Below are 21,707 nucleotides of genomic sequence, written 5' to 3'. Positions count from 1 at the left end.
CGCGCGAAACGCCCCCCCCCCCGGGTCGGGGCAGCCCGGGCAGAGCGGAGGGTGAGGAAGCGGGCAGCGGCTGTGAGACGAGGCTCGCCTCAGAGGACTCGCTCGTCACCGGCGCGGCGCCCTCGGTGCGTGTGACCGAGATGAGCGCCCGCAGGCCAGGACGCCTTTCTCGTCAGGGATCCCCAGACCGAACGCGGATGCCGGTAGCGTGGGTGCTGGCGAGTCAGCCGGTCACGGTCCGGTCACTCGAGCGTGGAAACACGTACACGCACGTGCGGCCTCCGTGTGAAGGGACGAGAGCAGCACGGTACGTTCCGCGCGAGGAAACCTGACGGGCAAGAAGCGTGCACAAGGGCTTGACGTGGCGCCGCGATTCTAAGACCTCCCTCCAGAAAAACGGAATATTCTCATTTTCTTCGGAGTCCAGAGCAAACTCCACACATACCATTTCATCCACAACTATCTCAGTATTAATCTATAAAGACCAGGACTACCTTGTAAAACAAAACTACAACTCTACCATCAAATTAAAAAACCTGGTGAGCACGCATAACTCCCGACGTCCCGTAATATTCTTCCTTTGTAAATAGCTGTTCAAATGAGTATCAGATGAAGGGCGAGGGGGAAATGCCAGGGGTAGACAAAACCACCTTGGTAACAACCCCAGTCTGCATCAGAGAGGAACCTCCTTCCTGCCATGATCTTGGAACTCCCGGTGCCTCGCCCGGCGGGACCCCTGGTCAGCCCCTCCTTTCTTACTCCCCATCTCTTTCTCTTCTCCGGTTGGTTTCTGCTCTTTAGCCCCCCTAACACTCCTTGCCTCTGGAGCTGTCCCTCCACGCCATCCCATCAAGGTCAGGAGTACTGGCCACGCCCTCTGACCCCACTCACTTCTCAGCACCTTCATCTGGGCCCACCTGGCCACTGAACCCAAGCCTCTGTCAGCGCCAGTGACTTGCTGAACACCGAAGCTGATGGCTTCTCACCGGTTTTCATCTTCGTAAAGCTCCTTTCGAGACCTTTTGTGTTTTTGGGTTCCAAGACCCTGCCCGGCCTAACCTTGGGTCTCCACCTCGAATGGCTCCTCCGTCTCCTGCACTGGCTCCTCTCCCTCTCCCACCCCTGGAGAGAAGACCTTTCCTTTTCTCTCCCTGTGCTCCTCTTTGGCAATCTCCTGTCTGCACGATTACCCTGAGATACTGTCACACTTTACAGACAGGTTCAATAACTTGCCCCAGACTTGCCTCATATGTAGCAGAGCCAAGGTTCAAACCAGGTCCGACTCTCTCTGAAGGCAGTGGCTTCACGACCATGTTGTGCCGGCAACCACAGCTCCGTGCTGGGTGACTGCATATAACGTAGGATGTGAAGAAACCCCCTGCACCTCTCACCCAGCTCCAGCCGATGATCTAGTCGTGCTTTTTCGCTTTCCCAGGAGACTCTCACCTGCTTGTCCCTCACTCTGGATTCCTCTGAAGCAAGTCCCAGACACATCATTTTGTTGGTAGATATTTCAGTACGAGTCTTGTAAGAGTAGACTAATCTCTTAAAACTAAAACACAATGCCACCATCACGTTACAAAATCCAGTCGTGGTTCATAATTCCCCAACTGTCCTATAAATGTTCCTCTTTTTTTTCTCATTATTTTAAGATAATTGTAGAATCACATGTAGGTGTAAGAAATAATACAGAGGCCCATGTGCCCCTTGAACTTTCTCTCAACGGTAATATCCTGTGAAACTATAGTACAAGATCTCAACCACCGTATTGCCATTGATCCAGTCAAGACGTAGAATGTTGCCATCACCACGAAGGTCTCCCATGTGGCCCTTTTATAACTACGCCCAATTCTCTCCCATCCCATCTCCACTCATCACATCCCTTTTTGATTTTTGGAAACCACTGATCTGCTCGTCATTTCTATAGTTTTGTCACCTCAAGAACATTATTATAAAAGAAATGATACACTATGCAACCTTGTGAGATTGGATTTTCGTTCCCCGGCATACTTCTCTGAAGATTCATCCAGGTCATGGTGTGCACTAATACTCTAATCCTTTTTGGCGCTAAGTAATGTTCCATGGTATGAATGTGCAGAGTTTAACCATTCACTCATCAAAGGACATCTGGGCTGTTTCTAGTCTGTGGCCTATATGAAAAATATGAACAGGTTTTTCAGTGAACACATTTTCATTTCTCGTGATAAACATTCAGAAGTTCAATTGCTTGGCATACGGTGGTTGTACATTTCATTTTTTAAGAAACTGCCAAACTGTTTTCCGGAGCAGCTGCACCATTATACATTCTCACCAGCAGCGTATGAGTGATCCACTTCTTCCTCATCCTTGCCAACATTTGGTGTTGTCACTATTTTTTATTTTAGCCATTCTGATTGATGTGCTTAATTTGCATTTCCATAATGTCTAATGAAGTTAAACATATTTTCATATGATTATTTGCTATTTTTATATTCTTTTCATTTTCTAATTAGACTGGTTTTTTTTCTACTGTTGAACTTTGATAATTCTTTATATATTCTAAATACTAGTCCTTGGACAGAAAGTAGTTAGCAAATTTTTTCCTACTTTAGCGTTTCTTTTCATCTTCTTAACAAGGTCTTTTCCAGATTAAAAGTTTTACATTTTATTTTATTTTTTATTTTTATTTTTTTAATTTTTTTTTAACATTTATTTATTTTTGAGACAGAGAGAGACAGAGCATGAACAGGGGAGGGGCAGAGAGAGAGGGAGACGCAGAATCCAAAGCAGGCTCCAGGCTCTGAGCTGTCAGCACAGAGCTCGACGCGGGGCTTGAACTCACAGACCGCGAGATCATGACCTGAACCAAAGTCGGACACTCAACCGACTGAGCCACCCAGGCGCCCCTTTTTTTAATTTTTTTAATGTTTATTTATTTTTGAGAGACGGAGACAGAATGCGAGTGGGGGAGGGGCAGAGAGAGAGGGAGACGCAGAATCCGAAGCAGGCTCCAGGCTCGGAGCTGTCAGCACAGAGCCTGACATGGGGCTCGAACCCACAAACTGGGAGATCATGACCCGAGCCGAAGTCAGATGCTCAACTGACTGAGCCACCCAGGCACCCCAAAAGTTTTACATTTTAATGGAGTCCAATTTATCGAGTTTTTTTTCTTAGATGGATTGTGATTTTAGTGTCAAGTCTAAGAAGTCTTTGCCTAATTCAAAATCCCAAAGATTTTCTTTCTTTTTTTTTTTTTTAATAAAAGCTGTATAGTTTTAGGTTTTACATTCAAGTTTGTGGTCCATTTTGTGTTGAATTTTTTATAAGGTCTGAGATTTAAGTTGAGGTTCTTTTTTTGCATGCAGATGTCCTGTGGCTCCAGCACCCTTTTTCTTTTTTTCATTTAAAATTTTTTAACATTTATTTCTGAGAGATAGAGAGAGACAGAGAATGAGGAGGGACAGAGAGCGAGGGAGACACAGAATCTGAAGCAGACTCCAGACTCTAAGCTGTCAGCACAGAGCCCAACGCGGAGCTCAAACTTACCAACCATGAGATCATGACCTGAGCCGAAGTAAGTTGCTTAACCAACTGAGCCACTCAGGTGCCCCGCTCCAGCACCCTTTGATGAACATGCTATCTTTCCTCCACTGAGTTGTTTTTGCACTTCTGTCAAAAATCAATTGTTTATATTTGTGTGGAGCTATTTCTGGATTCTCTGCTCTGTTCCATTGATCTGCATGTCTATTCCTCCACCAATACCAAATAGTCTTGATTATTGTACTGTATAAATCACCCTCGAAACCTGCTAGAGTGATTCCTCTCTCTCTATTCTTCCTTTTCCAATTATCTTAGCTCTTCTAATTCATCAGCCTTCACATATACATTTTAGAATCATTTTGTCTGTGTCTAAAAAGTCTTGGGGGGGTTGGTAGAAATGGCACTAAATCTGGATATCAGTTTGAGGAAAATAGACATCTTCAAATATTCCTATCCATACACACAGTATGTTCCTCTACATATATCTTCTTTTATTTCTTTAATCAGCAGTGTATAGTTCTCAGCACACAAGTCATATAAATGTTTTGTTAGATTTATTTTAAGTATTCCATTTTCTTTTATTATAAATACATTTTTATTTTAACTTCAGAGTCCATATGTTCATTGCTAGTATAAAGAAATAAATGGTTTGGGTATGGGGATTTTGTTCTGTTTTTGTATTGTGTGATCTTTCATTTATTAGTTCTAGGAGATTTTTGAAGATGCCTTGGGATTTTCTGCATAGACAACCATATCATCTGCAAGTCGGGACAGTTTCATTTCTTCCTTTCTGTTCTCAATGTCTTTTATTTCATTTTCTTGCCATATTGCACTCTCTTCTTTTCCCCTTTGTCAGTCTTGCTAGAATTTTTGTCAATTTTATTGATCTTTTCAAAGAACCAGCTCTTTGTTTCATTAATTTCTTCTATTCTTCTTCTGTTTTCAATTTAATTGATTCCTGATCTTACCTTTATTATTTCTGTCTTTCTGTTTGTTTTGAGTTTATTTTGCACTTTGTTTTCTATATTCCTGATGGGGAAGCTTAGATTATTGACTTGAGTCTCTTTCTCTTTTCATTCAGTGCTATACTATTCCTTATCATAATTCCTTTAACTGTGTCCCACAAATTTGATATGTTGTAATTTTTTGAGAGAGGAATCAAGAGAGAGAGGGAGCATGCACCTGAGTGGGAGAGGGGCAGAGAGAGAAGGAGAGAGAGAATCCCAAGCAGGCTCCATGCTCAGTGTGGAGCCCAGAATGGGGCTCAGTCTCACAACTGTGAGGTCATGACCTGAGCCAAAATCAAGAATCAGATACTTAACCAACTAAGCCACCCAGGTACCCCAATATGTATTTTTAATGACATTGTCTTTTTATTGAGTTTTGAGTATTCTTTTTTTTTTGAAGTTGCAATGTTTTTTTCTCTCCTTTTTTTTTTTTAAATTCCAGTATAATTAACATACAGTGTACAATAGTTTCAGGTATACTGCAAACTGGTGCAAACACTGTGGAAAACAGTATGGATGTTCCTCAAAAAAAATTAAAAATAGAATCATGATCCACTAATACCACTCTGGGGATTTACCCAAGCAATATGAAAACACTAATTGGAAAAGATATATGCACGCCTATCTCTAGGATTATTTACAATAGCCAAGATGTGGAAGCAACCCAGTGTCCATCAATAGATGAATGGATAAAGATGTGATATATATCTCACAATAGAATGTGTGTGTGTGTGTGTGTGTGTGTGTGTGTGTATACACACACAATGGAATATTGCTAGACCATAAAAAATAGTGAAGTCTTGACACTGCAAACACATGGATGGATCTAGAGGTTATAATGCTAAGTGAAATAAGTCAGAGAAAGATAAATACCATATGATTTTACTCATATGTGGAATTTAAGATAGGCTTTATTTTTATTTTCATTCAATACAATGTATTGACCCGTGATGGTTTATTTTTTTAATTTTAACACTAAATTTTTATTTAATTTATTTTTTTAATTTACATCCAAGTTAGTTAGCATATAGTGCAACAATGATTTCAGGAGTAGATTCCTTAGTGCCCCTTACTCATTTAGCCCATTTCCCCCCCCCCACAACCCCTCCAGTAACCCTCTGTTTGTTCTCCATATTTAAGAGTCTCTTATGTTTTGTCCCCCTCCATGTTTTTATATTATTTTTATTTCCTTTCCCTTATGTTCATTTGTTTTGTATCTTAAAGTCCACATATGAGTGAAGTCATATGATATTTGTCTTTCTCTGACTGACTAATATCACTTAGCATAATACCCTCTAGTTCCATCCATGTAGTGCAAATGGCAAGATTTCATTCTTTTTGATTGCCAAGTAATACTCCATATTGTGTGTGTGTGTGTGTGTGTGTGTGTGTGTGTGCGCGCGCGCGCGCGCGTGCGCGCACCACATCTTTATCCATTCATCCATCAATGGACATTTGGGCTCTTTCCATACTTTGGCTATTGTTAATATTGCTGCTATAAACATTGGGGTGCATGTGCCCCTTCAAAACAGCATACCTGTATCTCTTGGATAAATACCTAATAGTGCAATTGCTGGGTCATAGGGTGGTTCTATTTTTAATTTTTTGAGAAACCTCAAAACCTGGAAAACAAACTGCTAGAACTGATCCGTGAATTCAGCAAAGTTGCAGGATATAAAAATCAATGCACAGAAATCAGTTGTATCCTATAGACCAGTAATGAAGTAACAGAAACAGAAATCAAGGAATCTATCCCATTTACAATTGCACTCTGTTTTCCAGAGTGGCTGCACCAGTTTGCATTCCCACCAGCAGTTCAAAAGAGATCCTCTTTCTCTGCATCCTCGCCAACATCTGCTGTTGCCTGAGTTGTTAATGTTAGCCATTAACAGGTGTGAGGTGGTATCTCATTGTGGTTTTGATTTGTATTTCCCTGATGATGAGTGATATTGAACATTCTTTCATGTGTCGGTTGGCCATCTAGATGTCTTCTTTGGAGAAGTATCTATTCATGTCTTTTGCCCATTTCTTCACTGGATTATTTGTTTTTTGGGTGTTGCATTTGATAAGTTCTTTATAGATTTTGAATACTAACCTTTTATCTAATATGTCATTTGCAAATATCTTCTCCAATTCTGTTGGTTGCCTTTTAGTTTTGCTGATGGTTTCCTTTGCTATGCAGAAGCTTTTTATCTTGATGAGGCCCCTTTTTGCCTGCTTTCTCCTCGAGGATTTTGATGGCTTCCTATCTTACATTTAGACCTTTCATCCATTTTGAGTTTATTTTTGTGTGTGATGTAAGAAAGTGGTCCGGGCTCATTTTTCTGCATGTCGCTGTCCAGTTTTCCCAGCACCACTTGGTGAAGAGACTGTCTTTATCCCATTGGCTCTTCTTTCCTGTTTTGTCAAAGATTAGTTGGCCATACATTTGTGGGTCCATTTATGGGTTCTCTATTCTGTTCCATTGATCTGAGTGTCTGTTTTTGTGCCGGTACCATACTGTCTTGATGATGACAGCTTTGTAATACATCTTGAAGTCCAGGATTGTGATGCCTCCAGCTTTGGTTTTCTTTTTCAAGATTGCTTTGGCTATTCGGGGTCTTTTCTGGTTCAATACAAATTTTAGGATTGTTTGTTCTAGCTCTGTGAAGAATGTTGGTGTTACTTTGATAGGGATTGCATTGAATATGTAGATTGCTTTGGGTAGTATCGACATTTTAACAATATTTGTTTTTTCTATCCAGCAGCATGGAATATCTTTCCCTTTTTTTGTGTCTTCTTCAATTTCTTTCATAAGCTTTCTATAGTTTTCAGTGTATAGATTTTTCCTCTTTGGTTAGATTTATTCCTAGGTATTTTATGGTTTTTGGTACAATTGTAAATGGGATCAATTCCTTGATTTCTCTTTCTGTTGCTTCATTATTGGTGTATAGGAATGCAATTGATTTCTATGCATTGATTTTTATATCCTGCAACTTTGCTGAATTCATAGATCAGTTCTAGCAGTTTTTTGGTGAAATCTTTTGGGTTTTCCATATAGAGTCATGATGGTTTATTTAGAAGTGTGTTTTAGTTTCCAAGTGTTTGGAGATTTTCTTGTTATCTTTCTGTCATTGATTCTACTTTGATTCCACTGTGATCAGAGAACATGCTCTTTATTATTTCAACTACTTTAAATGCATTGAGGTTTGTTTTATGGCTCATTTACTAAGAATATCTTTTTATTCTAATGTTTTTCACATCTGTAGTCTTGCCAACCCTGAGGAAGTTGCCCCTCCCATGGCTAGCTAATTCCCAAAGATAGCAAACAACTCCCCCATGAGTGTATCTTTCCTATGCAAACAAACCAATCCAAAACTCATAGCCTCAGCCACATTTTTTACCAGGCTTTCAAAGGACCCTCACATTCTGGGCCACTGTCCACCTGCCTAATCACCTCAGGGCCAGACACCAGACAACAGGCTGAGATTTTTCAAGCCAGCCAATCCTAAGACTGTTTACCCTGCCTTGTCTTTCCCACAGAAACAACAGTGAAGAGTTTTGCCCATATTTCTTCACACCCTTGCTGTCTCCTGCTGACTCTGGTGCTTCCCCCATGTGGCCCTTCACGGTATGCTGTGCCCCCTGCTTCCAGAGAACCGTGAGTTAACACTTTTTCCTTCACAACAGTCATTTCCAAGTCTGCATGTCTTATACTACCTGATTAAAGCAAATCTTGGATACATTTAAAGATAACCAGAATATGGTCTGTCTTGGCATATGTTTCACAAGCGCTTGAAAAGAACGTTCTCTTGCTGTCAGGTGAGATGTCAATTAGATCCTATTGGTTGATGGTGATGCTGAGTGTTTCTAAATCCTTGCTGCTCTTCTGTCTAGCTCTTCTATCAGTTGTTGAGAGAGAGGTGTTGAAGTCTCCAACTTTAATTGCAGGTGTGTCCATTTCTCCTTTTAGTTCTATCAGTTTGAGCTTCATATATTATTCAGTTCTGTGTTTAGTGCATACACATTTAGGATTGCTATTTCTTCCTACTCAATTGCCATTTTTATCATTATACGACGTCCTTCTCTGTGTCTGGTGACTTTCTTGTTTATTTTATCTGATATTAATACAGCCATTACTGCTTTCCTTTGATTCTTTGCTTATGTCTTTTTCCATCTTTTTACTTTCAACCTACCTATGTCATTATAGTTAAACTGAATTTCTTATAGACAGTACCTAGTTGGGTCATGTTTTATAATCCATTCTGTCGTTATGTCTTTTAATTGGTGTATTTAGACCATTTATATCCAGTGTAATTATTGATAATGTAAAGCTTAAGTCCACCACTTTGTGTTTTTTTTGTTTCCTGTTTCTTACATCTATTTTTTTTAATTTCAGTTTCCTTTTTCCTGACTTCCTGTGGTTTGCTTAAATGCTTCTTATAATTCCCTATTTATTTATCTAGCAGCTTTGCGTGCATCTTGGTATAGCTCTTTTAGTGGTTGCTTTAGCTATTACATTATATTATAACGTCACAGTCTACCTGCATCATTATTTTACCAATTTAGGTGAAATATAGAAATCTTACCTCCCATTCCATTTCTTTACCTTTCTCTATAATTGTTTTAAACATTTCCTTTCCATTCATCTCGAATCACATTAGAGAGGGTTATAGTTTATGTTTCAACTGTCAAATTTAGAAAACTCAAGAGGAGAAGGAAATTCTATTGTATTTACTCATATTTTTGCTTACTATATTCTTTATTCCTTCCTGATGTTCTAAAGTTCCTTCCTTTATTTCTTTTCTATATAAAGATCTTCCTTTAGCCATTCTCTTATGATATGTCTGTTAGTGAAATATTTTCTAAATGTTCTTTCATCTGTGAATGCCTGGATTTCCTCTTTATTCAATGAAGAATATTTTTGCTGGTATTAGAACTTGTGGTTGACTTAAAAAATATTGTGCCACTTCCTTCTGGCATCCATGATTTCTGATGAGAAATCCTCTATAATTTGGATTGTTTTTCTTTATGATTAAGGTATTGTTTTTCTCTGGCTGATTTCAAGATTTTTTTTCTTTGTCTTTAGTCTTCAGACATTTATTTATCATGTATTTTGGCATCATTTATTTGGATTTATCCTCTTTAGGGTTAACTTCTTTAATCTGTGGGTTTATGCCTCTTGCTAAATTTGGAAAGTTTTCAGCCATTATTTCTTTGAGCACTCTTTTTAGTCCTGCCCTTATTCTACTCTCCTCTGGAACTCCAATGACACAAACATTAGGGTTTTTATTATAGTAATACAGGTCCCTGAGAGTCCCTTCTTTTTTTCCGTTCTATATTCTCTTTCTTGTTCTGATCAAGTGGTTTTTGTTATTATAGCCCACTGATTCTTTTCTCTCTTCCATCCCTCTGCTGTTGAGCCCACCCACTGAGCTTTTTATTTGAGTTAATGTGTTTTTTAGCTCCAAAAATTTCCAATTCGTTCTTTATATATTTTATTTTTCTGCTGAGACTTTCTATTTCTTGCTGAGGTTTTCTATTTTTCATTTGTTTCAAACATGTTTGTTATTGCATGTTGAAGTAGTTTCATCATGACTGCTTTAAAATTTTTATCAGATTATTCTAGCATTTCTGTCATCTTGGCTTTTGCATCTATTGATTTTATCATTCAGTTTCAGATCCTGGTATGATAAGGGATTTTAGATTGAAATTTAGATACTTTTGGTGTTACATTATAAGACTCTGGATCTATTTCATTTAAACCATCTATTTTAACTGGCTTTCTCTGACACCACAAGAGGGGAAGAAGGATAGGGGTGGGCACAGTCGCATTACTCTCAGGCGGAGGTAGAAGTCCAGGTTTTTCACTTGATGTCCATTGACACTCAAGGTGAAGAAGGGCCCCTCTTTATTTCTGGGAAGGGATGGGGTTTCCATCTCCCAATGTGATCTCTACTGACACCTTGGTGGGTTGTGGCCTTGTTATTAGTGGGCAATGGTGAAATCCCTCGCTCTCCACTAGGCCTCCTTTGACGCCAACTCTGGGGGATGGGGGGAGATACGTCATGACTTCCTGATGGAGGTAGAGTTCAGGCTCCTCACATGGCATCCACTGAAACCACAGGCTATGGGGGCCTTTTTACCAACCAGTGGATGAAAGTCCCAGCTCCCTACTTGGCCTTCTCTGACACCACCCCAGAGGGGGTGTTGGGACATCTCATTGTAGCCCCACTAAGTCTAGACTCCATTTTTGGCCTTTACTGGTATCAGCGTGAGGGCATAAGTTATTTCTCTGATGCTAGGCTGGAGTAAAGCAGTCATTGTCTAAAACTTTTCTGTCTTGCTACGCTTCCCTTTTCCTGGCCCTTTGGCTAGAGACAGAATGTTTATCTTGGATTTTTAGTTTTGGGGGATTTTGTCTGCACCCGTTGGTATTTTGGACTATTGGCTTCTTCAACTCCAAGTCTGAGATTTGTGATGCAAAAAGAACACCTAGGAAGACCCACCACCATGTGAGTCCCAAGGTCCCTCCCTGGTCTGCCTTCTTCTCTCCACTTTTCAGGGTCTTCTTATGTTTGTGTTTCCATAATTTCCAAGGATTTTAGTTGTACTTGGCAAGAAGAATTGGGAAAAGTACATCAACTCCATCATCCTGGGAGCAAAATATTTCTTTATTTTTAAATAGTAGTTTAAATAGAAATCAATGAAATCTGTATATTGCAATTAGTTAATATGTCTCTCAAGCCTCTGTAATCTACTGGTTCCCCTACACCTCTCTTTATTTTCTTGCAACTTTTTGTTTCTGAGAAACTAGATCATTTGTTTCCTAGAGTTTCTCATAGCCTGGACTTTGCTGATTGCATATTTGAGGTATTTCTTCTATATGTTCTTCTATCTTTTGTATATTCTATAAACTGATAGTTAGATTTAAAGGCTCAGGAGATTTTTTTTCCTTTTGCAAGACTGTTTTATAGGTGGTATTATATATTCCCATCAGAAGGCATATGTCTTGTTGTCTCCCAGTGGCGATGTCAGCAACCATTGATGGCCATTACCTAGCTCCTTTAATTTATTACAGGTTTCAAAATGGGTTATTCAGACTAATATTTCAAGCTATCTCCAAGAGGCATCCAATAAAGACTGTGGACACCTCAAACTTATCATGTAAAAAATGGAACAAATTATTTTCCTCTGAAGTAAGAAAACATCCGTTTACCCGGGTTTTTTACACCGATTAAAGACATTCTCCCCAGTCTCCCAGGTTTGGCCCCTTAGTGCAAGACTGACACTCATAGAGGCCGCAACAGCAAATGGGTAAAGTAGCCAATGGGTTCTCTCCAAAGATGGCAGCTGCTTCCCAGCTCTGGCTCCTTCTTGATTTATGATACTGTGGGTCCAGTGTTACTTGATCTTTCAATCAATGCTAGAAATTGGTGTTTTTATGTAAACATTTACTGATTTTAAAATATTGGCAACAAATGTGTTTTTTTTTACAGTTCTGATTTTTTTATCATTTTTTTCATCATGATAAGCGTACTCTTTAATCCCCATCACCTCTTTCCCCCATCCCACACCCATCTCCCCTCTGGTAACCATCAGTTTGTTCTCTATAGTTAAGAGTCTGTTTCTTGGTTTGCCTCTCTTCTCTTGTTTTTTCCTTTGCTCATTTGTTTTGTTTCTTGAATTCCACATATGAGTGAAATCATATGGTATTTGTCTTTCTCTAACTGACTTATTTTGTTCAGCATTATACAGTCTAGCTCCATTTATGTCGTTGCAAATGCTAAGATTTTATTCTTTTTCTTGGCTGACTAATATTCCAGTGTGTGTGTGTGTGTGTGTGTGTGTGTGTGTGTGTGTCTGTGTCACTTTTATCTGTTCAACTATCAATGGACACTTGAGCTGCTTCCATAGTTTGGCTATTGTAAACAATACTGCAATAAACATAGGGGTGCATGAATTAGTGTTTTTGTATTTTGGGGGTAAATACCCAGTGCGATTCCTGGATCATAACGTAGCTCTATTTTTAATTTTTTGAGGAACCTCCATGAAGTTTCCCACAGTGACTGCACTAGTTTGCATTCCTACCAGCTGTGCATGAGGGTTTCTTTTTTTCCACATCCTTGCCAACACTTGTTATTTCTTTTGTTGTTGATTTTAGCCATTCTGACAGGAATGAGGTGATATCTCATTGTAGTTTTGATTTGTATTTCCCTGATGATGAGTGATGTTGAGCATCTTTTCATGTGTCAGTTGGCCATCTGTATGTCTTCTTTGGAGAAATGTCTGTTCATGTCTTCTGCCCATTTTTTAATTGGATTATTTTTTTTATATTGAGTAGTATCAGTTCTTTATGTATTGATTTATTGGACATATTTGATATATATCAGATATATCATTTATTGGATATATCATTTGCAAACATCTTCTACCATTCAGTAGATTGCCTTTTGTTAATTGTTTCCTTCACTGTGCAGAAACTTTTTATTTTGATGTAGTCCCAATAGTTTATTTTTGTTTTTATTTCCCTTGCCTCAGGAGACATATCAGAAAAATGTTGCTATAGCCAAGGTCAGAAAGAATCCTGCCTGTACACACTTCAAGGATTTGTATGGTTTCAGGTCTCACATTTAGGTCTTTAATCCATTTAGAGCTTATTTTTGTGTATGTTGAAAGAAAGTGGTCCAGTTTCATTCTTTTGCATGTGGCTGTCCAGGTTTCCCAACACCATTTGTTGAAAAGACTGTTTTTTTCCCATTGTATATTCATTCTTCCTTTGTCAAAGATTAATTGACCATATAACTGTGGATTTATTTCTGGGTTTTCTTTCTATTCCATTGATCTATGTGTCTATTTTTATGCCAGTACCATACTGTCTTAATTACTACTGTTTTGTAATATAACTTGAAATCTGCAATTGTGATATCTCCACTTTTGTTTTTCTTTTTCAAGATTGCTTTGACTATTTGAAGTCTTTTGTGGTTTCATATAAATTTTAGGATTGTTTGTTCTAGATCTGTGAAAAATGCTGTTTTTAAAGCTAATATTCTGCAGGTCAAAAGAAGCACACGTGTGGGCTGGGGACAGCTTGGGAGACGTGATGTGAGCCCCCTCGTTCTCCCTCCTGACTCCTCCCTCTGCCAACAGAGGCCAAATCATACCTCCTACAGCTCCACATTGGATCTCGAGTGCCTCTCCCTGCTACCCTGGCATCATTACCCCTTTCAGGGACCTTACCAGTGGCTTTCCAACTAGCCTTTCCACATCTGTTACTCAGTCCCTCCAGTTTCCAGGGTCATTCCACTGAAACCTGGATCTGGGCCGGACACTCACTCACTCAGCAAACTCATACTAAGAGGCTCCTAGGAGTCAGGTTCTGTATTGAGTGTCAGGAGACAGAATGATGACTGAGATATTGTGCCTCTTTACAGTCTAGTGGAGGAGCTAGAGCTACAAACAGAAAATTCTAAAATAATGTGAAAATGCAACAATATGATGGTGATAAACCAGGAGTCAATGGAAGTTGTTGGGGTGGGAGGAGGCAGCCAACCTATCTGGGCAGTGTCCTGAAGAAGGCGAGTCTCAAAAGATGATTAGAAGTTAAGCGGGAGAGAGGGGAGGAATGGAAATTTCTGACGAGACATGGAGGAAGCAACATGGCATACGCAGGAGTAGCAATTTAGTGTGGCTAGCCCCTGAAGTGCCAGGGAGGGGGCGGTGACGGCTGAATCCAAAAGTGGGCAAAGTCACCACTGAACACAAAGTAAAATCCCAAATCCTCTGACATCAGCAAGTACTTCCAGGTTCTCCCACTGACGTCTCCGTGCTCCCCACCCCCAGTCTGCCCATGTACGCACTCTTGCTTCCTGAGGACTGCTTATTTATCCCCACCTCTGGGCACTGCACCAACTCTCTCCTGCCTAGAATGTCCTCCCTGTCTGCCCCTTCCTCCAGCCTTTCTAAAGTAATTCAAAGTCTTCATTCCCAAGATTCTCCCTGCCTCGCCCCAGAACCACTCCCTCCTCACCCTCCTCCCCAGGGTTGCCCTGCTTGTGTTTGCACTCCTGTGTTCTCTTTGCTTCCCCTCTAGGGTGGGGGCTCCTGGACAGAAGAGAACAAATTCGCTTTACCCCCAAAACATGTCCCTTCATATAGAGAGTGCCACTATACGTATTGAATTAATTGGGGTCTTGAATACTAATGCCTCTTCTCCCAGTTTTGTGGCATAGCTGTTGGGAAGGAAAGAAGGCTCATTAGCTTGCCATCCTGAGGGGGACCCAACAGTAGCTCTCTGAGGCTCTGCGAAACAACTTCCCCAACCGCCAGAACTGCCGTTGCTATGGTTTCTCCCTCCCACTAGGAGTACTTAGGTGAATGCTGATTGAAGAACAGGGTTCCACTGGCCAAGGCCTTTTCAGGCCATTTTAAGAGGGAAAAAACTTGGTGAAATGACAGAACGCCTTGAAATTATTCCGATATCAGAGCGCCGTGAGAAAAACTCACCACAGTGAGAAATTAATTGTGAGACCGCAGCCAAAAATCTTTTTAGAGATAATGCTACAGATCTCATCCATCATTAGCCAACCTCAAACATGAAGATACTTGTTAACCTAAATTTATTTCTGGATATGACTTATTAGACACTAAGACGATTTATTTTTATTTTTATTTTTTTTTTTGCTAACATAACTTTTAAATGTATGGATTCAGGATTAATGTGGCATTTTAGATTATAATTAGCACTCAGCTATAAGTAATTGCTTCTAAGCAATTACTAAGCAAAACTAAGAGTTTAGTTTCCTATTCAAAACATACTAATACAAGCCAGCGTATACAAGGCGGAGACTGTCCCTTCTGACTGGTAATCAGTTTCTAAATCTTCAATGTTCGAAAAATGGAAGGCATAAGCTGAGAGAAGAATTGATTGTTTCACGTTTAACTTCGGCCCTAAAAGAGACCTAGGAGTGGTCTTCTAGATTCTGCTCCTAGAAGCCAGCTGTCCAACACTCATCAGGAACTAGTATTTAGGTTCAGTGCTAATACCAAAGAGATGCGCTTGGAAGAAAATGTGCCACAATCTCAAATTTACTTGCAAGATGCTTGGGATTTTAAATTTTATCATACTGCGCCTCTTCCCCATACATGACTGTTCTAACACAAACAGAAGATGGGCACCTCTCGGTTGGAACTAGTATTTATAGGGTCAGGATCTGACGTTTGCCCTGAAGCACATCCACATCTGTCAAAATCGTGCTAAGCCCAGTTATAAAATCATAAGGATCAACTTAATGTAGACTACGGGCCATGGGTCCCCCAACACACAGCCCAGGAATCTGTGTTTCTAACGGATTTCTGAGTTGATTTTTATACAGCCAGCCTCAGTCCAGATGCCTACAGAGCAGGCAAATTTTCAAATGTCAGTGGGCCAAAGAATTGCCTGAAGTAATTTAGAATGTTTGTCCGGAGTCTAATTTGGTCAGCCTGGGGAAGTGGGGGCATTGACATTCTGACGTTTCCTTGGCTGTCCTCACACTGGTCTTCAGAAACACAGACACGAGCCATTTCAAGCAGGTGCTTTGAAAATAGCTGTACCTCCCTGATGTATCTCCACTCTGGAGACGCATCTGTAAAAGTTGGGCTGTGTTCCGCCCCAGAATGGCAGAAACTGCTATATAAGCAGCATAGGTTGATTTGTCCCTTTTCGGCCCCTAGGGACTCAAAACAGGAGTGTGTCCATTCAGCAGCTTGTTCCACACGGGGAAGGGGGCAAAGCTCAGGCAGTCACCCTGCGTCACACCGTGTCAGCCGTTGCCTCGCTCTGCTCGGGCCTGAGCCTCTGCTCTCGACGGTCGGCATCCCCCCTGGTCAGTCTGTTCTCCAGGCTGCTAAGCAGCTCTCTCAAACCCCCTGCGGCCGCCCATCACTCTCCTCACGAGTCAAACCACATTCAAGACCTCTGATAAATCTCTCCAGGATCTACTTTCTGCCTTTATCCTACTCGGCTTTCTGCCTCCTTTGGTGCCACAAGCCTCGCCGCTTTTTCTGCCAGCTCCTTTGCTTTGTTTTTCTGTGGCTATCTTCTTTCTCCTCTCTTTCCAAATGTTCTCCCTTGCCTTCTCCGATATAGACAAAAGGTCAGAAGCCAAGCCCATCACAAGGGGAGAGCCCAGTGTCCCAGTTTGCTCTGTGTCACAGTGGCCGCACCTCTTGGACTTGCAGACAGCCTTGGACGCAGATACCAAGCAAGTCTGAGGCCCAGAGCCACCATTTCGAGGAAGGCGGTTGCCCGGAACGCATCTTCCCTCTAAGGATGGAAGTAGGTAGGTTGCTGGCTCCAGTTGTTGCTCCGTCCAGCTCCTCCTTCCTCCTAAATGCAAAGTGAGTCTCTTTAACTCGGAGATCCTAATCTCTAGAGTGTCTACTGCCCTAGGCATTGTACACGATGGGATGTAAACTTTCATGTTACAGAAGAGGAAACAGGCTGAGAGGGCTGAGGCATTTCATTTCAGGCCACGTAGTGGATACAGGAAAAAGCAAAGACTTAAGGGGCACCCGGTGGCTCAGTCAGTTAAGCCTCTAACTTCAGCTCGGGTCATGATCTCACCGTCCGAGAGTTCAAGCCCGGCGTCAGACTCTGTGCTGACGGCTCAGTACCTGGAGCCTGCTTCGGATTCTGTCTCCCTCTCTCTCTGCTCCTCCCTCACGCACTCTCTCTCTCTCTCTCTCTCTCTCTCTTTAAAATTAAAATAAAAAAAAAAAACATTAAAAGCAAAGACTCAAAATTGGGTGTCACTGACCCATTCTCCCATCGCACTGCTGGGAGTGATGGGGAAGCAGAGAGGGTGTGGACACCACGCCTCAGTTCTTCTTGAAGGCATTTTCCAAGGCCCTGTCTCATTTTCTGCCCTCACACACTACACTCTGGTGCACAGACCTGGTGCGAGAAAGGTACACAACAGCAAGGCTGAACGTGACCTGCATGGCGTGACACAAATAACCACAGTGGCTTTTTATTGTTGGTAGCATAACCACTGGATAAAAGTAATGCTCAAAATGCATATCATTAAAAGCAGAATATACATATATTTTTTCAAAATAGCAATTACTTCTATCAAAGCTCATGATTCAAAGAAAATCTGGACTCATCAATGAGGAAAAACTTAGAAGACTATCACAAATAAGTTTTACATAATAGATCATTTGAAGTAATAAAAATTTCTAAAATCTTATCAAATGATATTTATAAAAAAAAATTTAGAAAGTTTTTCAACATTATCTACTGTATAGTTTCAAATAATCAAGCAGGTTATTTCTGGCTCACGTAATGGTGGGTTAGTTTATCCAAGACAAACCCTACTGCTGAGAACATGTAGAGAAGGTGAACAATGTGAACAGACGTGTATGAAAACTTCCGAGAGCTACCAGAGTAGCAAAGACTTGAAGAGCCAAGATCCCAGCCAGAAAAGATGAGAAGGGAAGTGAACCATCTTATTCACAAGGCATCTGCCAATTTGTAAACAAACAAACAAACAAAAACAAAGTTGAGAGGCTAAGAGGCTAAATAGAGTTTCTGGCGATCTCGTGGGGCTAGGAGAACAAAAATTGAACTTGGGGGTCCACCAGAGGACAGGCCCTTGTAAATACCCCCACTCTTTCGGTCTGGACCTCCAAAGGGCTTACTAGGAGTAAGAGTAACCTGAAATCAGGCAACACTCACCAAGCCAAGTTTGAATCCGTTCAGACTTTGGATTGATGATACCGCACCTACCGTAACCGCTTTCCAGAAGCAAAAATAAATGCCCTCCAGACAAAGTTGACATCAGCCCGAGGCTCTAAGTTCCACTTTCAGATTCACCCTCCTATCAGCCACCATAGGTTCACTTACTACTCACAGTGCCGGTCTTGAATGCTCTCTTCATTTCTGGCACTTCCGTGTCTTTATTTCTTTCACTTACTTATTTGTCACAATTTTTAAATAATATTTTGTTGAGAATTCTTATATCTGAAGAGGGAAGAAGAAACTTGTAGCATAGGTCTTCCTAGTATGTTGCCAGAAGTCAAAGTCACCTGGGAAAATCTTTTCTCTCAGTTTCCAAATCTCTTTAAAATCAAAATACACATATATCTAAAAAGTCTTCCCTGAGTCCTGAAGAGATGGTTCTCAAGTACATCCTTATCTCTTCTTTCCTTTTGTCTATATTATTATTTCTTAATATTTCTATGGTAAGTGAAATAAAACTCAAAACTAACAATTTCTCTACTTGTTACAAGGTTTCACAAAACATCTGGAGGAAGAGATTAGTACTGAACTCTAATCCAGGTTTCCAGAAGCTTCCCCCACCACCCCCTGCACCGTGTACTCCTTTGCCATGACCCACCCCGCCACGACATCCTAATTTAAATTTTGGACCAGTAATTCACAAAGAAAAAATAAATGACAAAGAGAATTAAAGAGGATACAACACATTTTCTAAAACTAAAAGTCTTAGGAATTGGTCAATGAGAAAAATCCTCTATCAGCCACTTCATATAACATGTTTAATGTAATTTTTATGAACCTAAAACATGCTGACACCCTGATCTTGGGCTTTGAGGCTCCATGGTTTCAAAATTGAGGGGAAAAATTTGTTTTTTAAGCCACTCAGTCCAAACTGATGAAGATAAGGAGTTTATCAATTTTATTACTATTTTCAAAGAACTAAACTTTAGCTTTGTTGCATTTTCTCCATTATTTGATTTCTAACTCATTGATTTCTTATCTTTATTATTTTCTTCCTCTGCTTACATTGTTTCATTTTTCTTTTTTTCAAGCTTCTTAAGGTAGAAATGTAGATGATCAATTTTAAGCTTTTCTTCTTTTTCTAATGTATACACTTAAAGTAAAAATTTATCTCTTAGCACTGCTTCAGGTGCATCCTGCAGATTTTGAAGTTTTTCATTTTCATTCATTTTATTTATTTGAAGGATCTCTTATGATTTTTTCTTTTACCCATTTATGTTTGCTTAATCTCTAAATATCTGGTATAGAAAATACCAAATATAGATAGATAGTAGATAGGTAGGTAGATGGATAACTAATTTAATTCTGCAAAGGTCAGAAAATATACTCTGTGTGATTTCCATTCTTTGAAATTTATTGAGGCATGTTGCATAGTTCAGCATGCTTTCTCTCAGCAAACATTTCATGTGCACCTAAAAAATGTATATTATGTAGTTGCTGGGCATAGTGTTCTATAAAGATAAATGAGGTCAGGTTAGTTGATAGTATTATTTTGATGTTCCATATCCTTGCTGATTTTTGTGTAATGTTCTATCAGTTGCTCAGTTATTCTAACTATGAATATAAATTTGTCATTTCTCTCTTTGGTGCTTTCAATTTTGCCTTATGTATTTTAGAGCTCTGTTACTTAGTGCATACACATTTAAGATTGATGTCTTCGTGATGAAATGATCCGTTTGCCATTTGTCTCTTTAATTTGTCTTTTTAATTTGTCTCTTTACTTCTGGTAATCTCCTTGTTTTGAGGTATACATTGAATGGTATAGTGACTTGAGCTTCCCTGTGATTTGGGTTTGCCTTGTATATATTTTTCCAATCCTTTTACCGTTCAACCTATTTGTAAGTCTGCTTCTATTGACTGTTTTTTTCCTCCTGATTATGGGTCTCATTTTCCTGTTTCTTCATATGGCTTGTAATTTTTTACTCAGTGCTGATTTTGCATACAAAAGGATTTCCCCAGGGTGTTTTGTTTTTGTTTTTCCAGTGAGTGCAAGTCTTTTTTTTTTCTGATAGGTGGCTAGAATGAAGATTTGATCATGCAGGTTTATCAAGAGTCAAATTGATCTGGGGCTGAGCTGTAGTGTTAATTAAATTGGGTGTACCTCTGGGGGCTCCTGAGTAACTCAGTCGGTTGGGCGTCCGATTTCGGCTCAGGTCATGATCTCCTAGCTCATGAGTTTGAGCCCCGCATCTGGCTCTCTACTGACAACTCAGAGCCTGGAATCTGCTTCAGATTCTATGTCCCTCTCTCTGTGTTTTCAGATTCTGTGTCTCCCCCACTTGTGCTCTGTCTCTCTCTCCCTCTCTCTCTCTCTCTCTCTCTCAAAAATAGAGGGGTACCTGGGTGGCTCAGTCAGTTGAGCATCCAACTTTGGCTCAGGTCATGATCTCATGACTCGTGAGTTCAAGCCCCTCTGCTGACAGCTCAGAGCTTGGAGCCTGCCAAGGATTCTGTGTCTCCCTCTCTCTCTGTCCCCTCCCCCACTCATACTCTGTCTCTCACTCTCTCTCAAAAATAAATAAACATTTAAAAAAATATTTTTTTAATTTTTTTGAATTGAGTGTACCTCTAATATCTGATGGAAAAAGGACATTTGCCATTCAGCCCAACCTCAGTTTCCTACACATCCACTGTGGAGTGGCTAGTCTCTTCTATCTTGTCATTGTTTGACACAGACATCATATAGTGTGGGCTCACTTTGACTCCAACTGTAGCACCACTCCAAAATTCAAATAGTGTGAAACTGTGTAATTCTTGGTTGTCTAGACTTGCCTACACTGACACTTTTGCAGTAACACTGTGCAGGGGGAGGGGGCCAGGAGGGAGGGAGGTTGATTATTAAGCCAAGCTATTTATTTTTGCATTTGAGGCACTTCTAAATTCCAATCTGTCTGGCAACCTATATTGTTATTAGTGTCTTGACTGATGTTTTCCTCAACTCTATAAAATCTCTTCATCTACTGGAGGCCTGCTTCTCCACCTTCCCACAAACCAGGAGCTATTCTCCAGATATGAAAGCAGTTGTGGCTCTCCGCTCACCATCACTGCCTATAAGTCAGTTCCACTAAGTTTAATCTGCCCACTTTTTTTTGACAATTGCCAACAGACTTTCATTTTAGCAGGGTTTTTGTTGTTACCATAGGAATAATGGTATTTTTTCATTCTATACTCTAATTTGAAGCAGAGCCATAATACCGTTTGTAATAGCAAAAGATCAGAAATATGGAATCATGGAAAATTACATGGCTTTTAATTAAATTTTTATATAATCATATAAGGAATACTATGAAGCTATGTGAAAGATGAGGAAGCTCTTTATTTATTTGCAGAAAAAGATTTCCATGATATATTAAGTGAGAAAAGCAAAGTGCACAATAGGGTGTACAATGCTCTACCTTTTGTATAAGAGAGGGAAGAAA

At 40.2% G+C, this 21,707-nt stretch overlaps 1 long non-coding RNA gene across 1 annotated transcript; it reads left to right on the top strand.

The window, feature by feature from the left end:
- The first annotated feature begins 8 nt into the window (after window positions 1-8).
- LOC128312109 (uncharacterized) lies at window positions 9-18,643 on the top strand. Its single transcript, XR_008290960.1, has 3 exons — window positions 9-1,504; window positions 8,049-8,166; window positions 13,940-18,643. It is a non-coding gene; the product is annotated as an uncharacterized LOC128312109 (long non-coding RNA).
- The last annotated feature ends 3,064 nt before the right edge of the window (window positions 18,644-21,707 follow it).

This window comes from Acinonyx jubatus, chromosome A1 (genome assembly GCF_027475565.1).
Source record: "Acinonyx jubatus isolate Ajub_Pintada_27869175 chromosome A1, VMU_Ajub_asm_v1.0, whole genome shotgun sequence".
Lineage (NCBI taxonomy): Eukaryota > Metazoa > Chordata > Mammalia > Carnivora > Felidae > Acinonyx > Acinonyx jubatus.
Note: the sequence above shows the minus strand (reverse complement) of the source record. Positions and strands in the feature narration are given on the sequence as shown.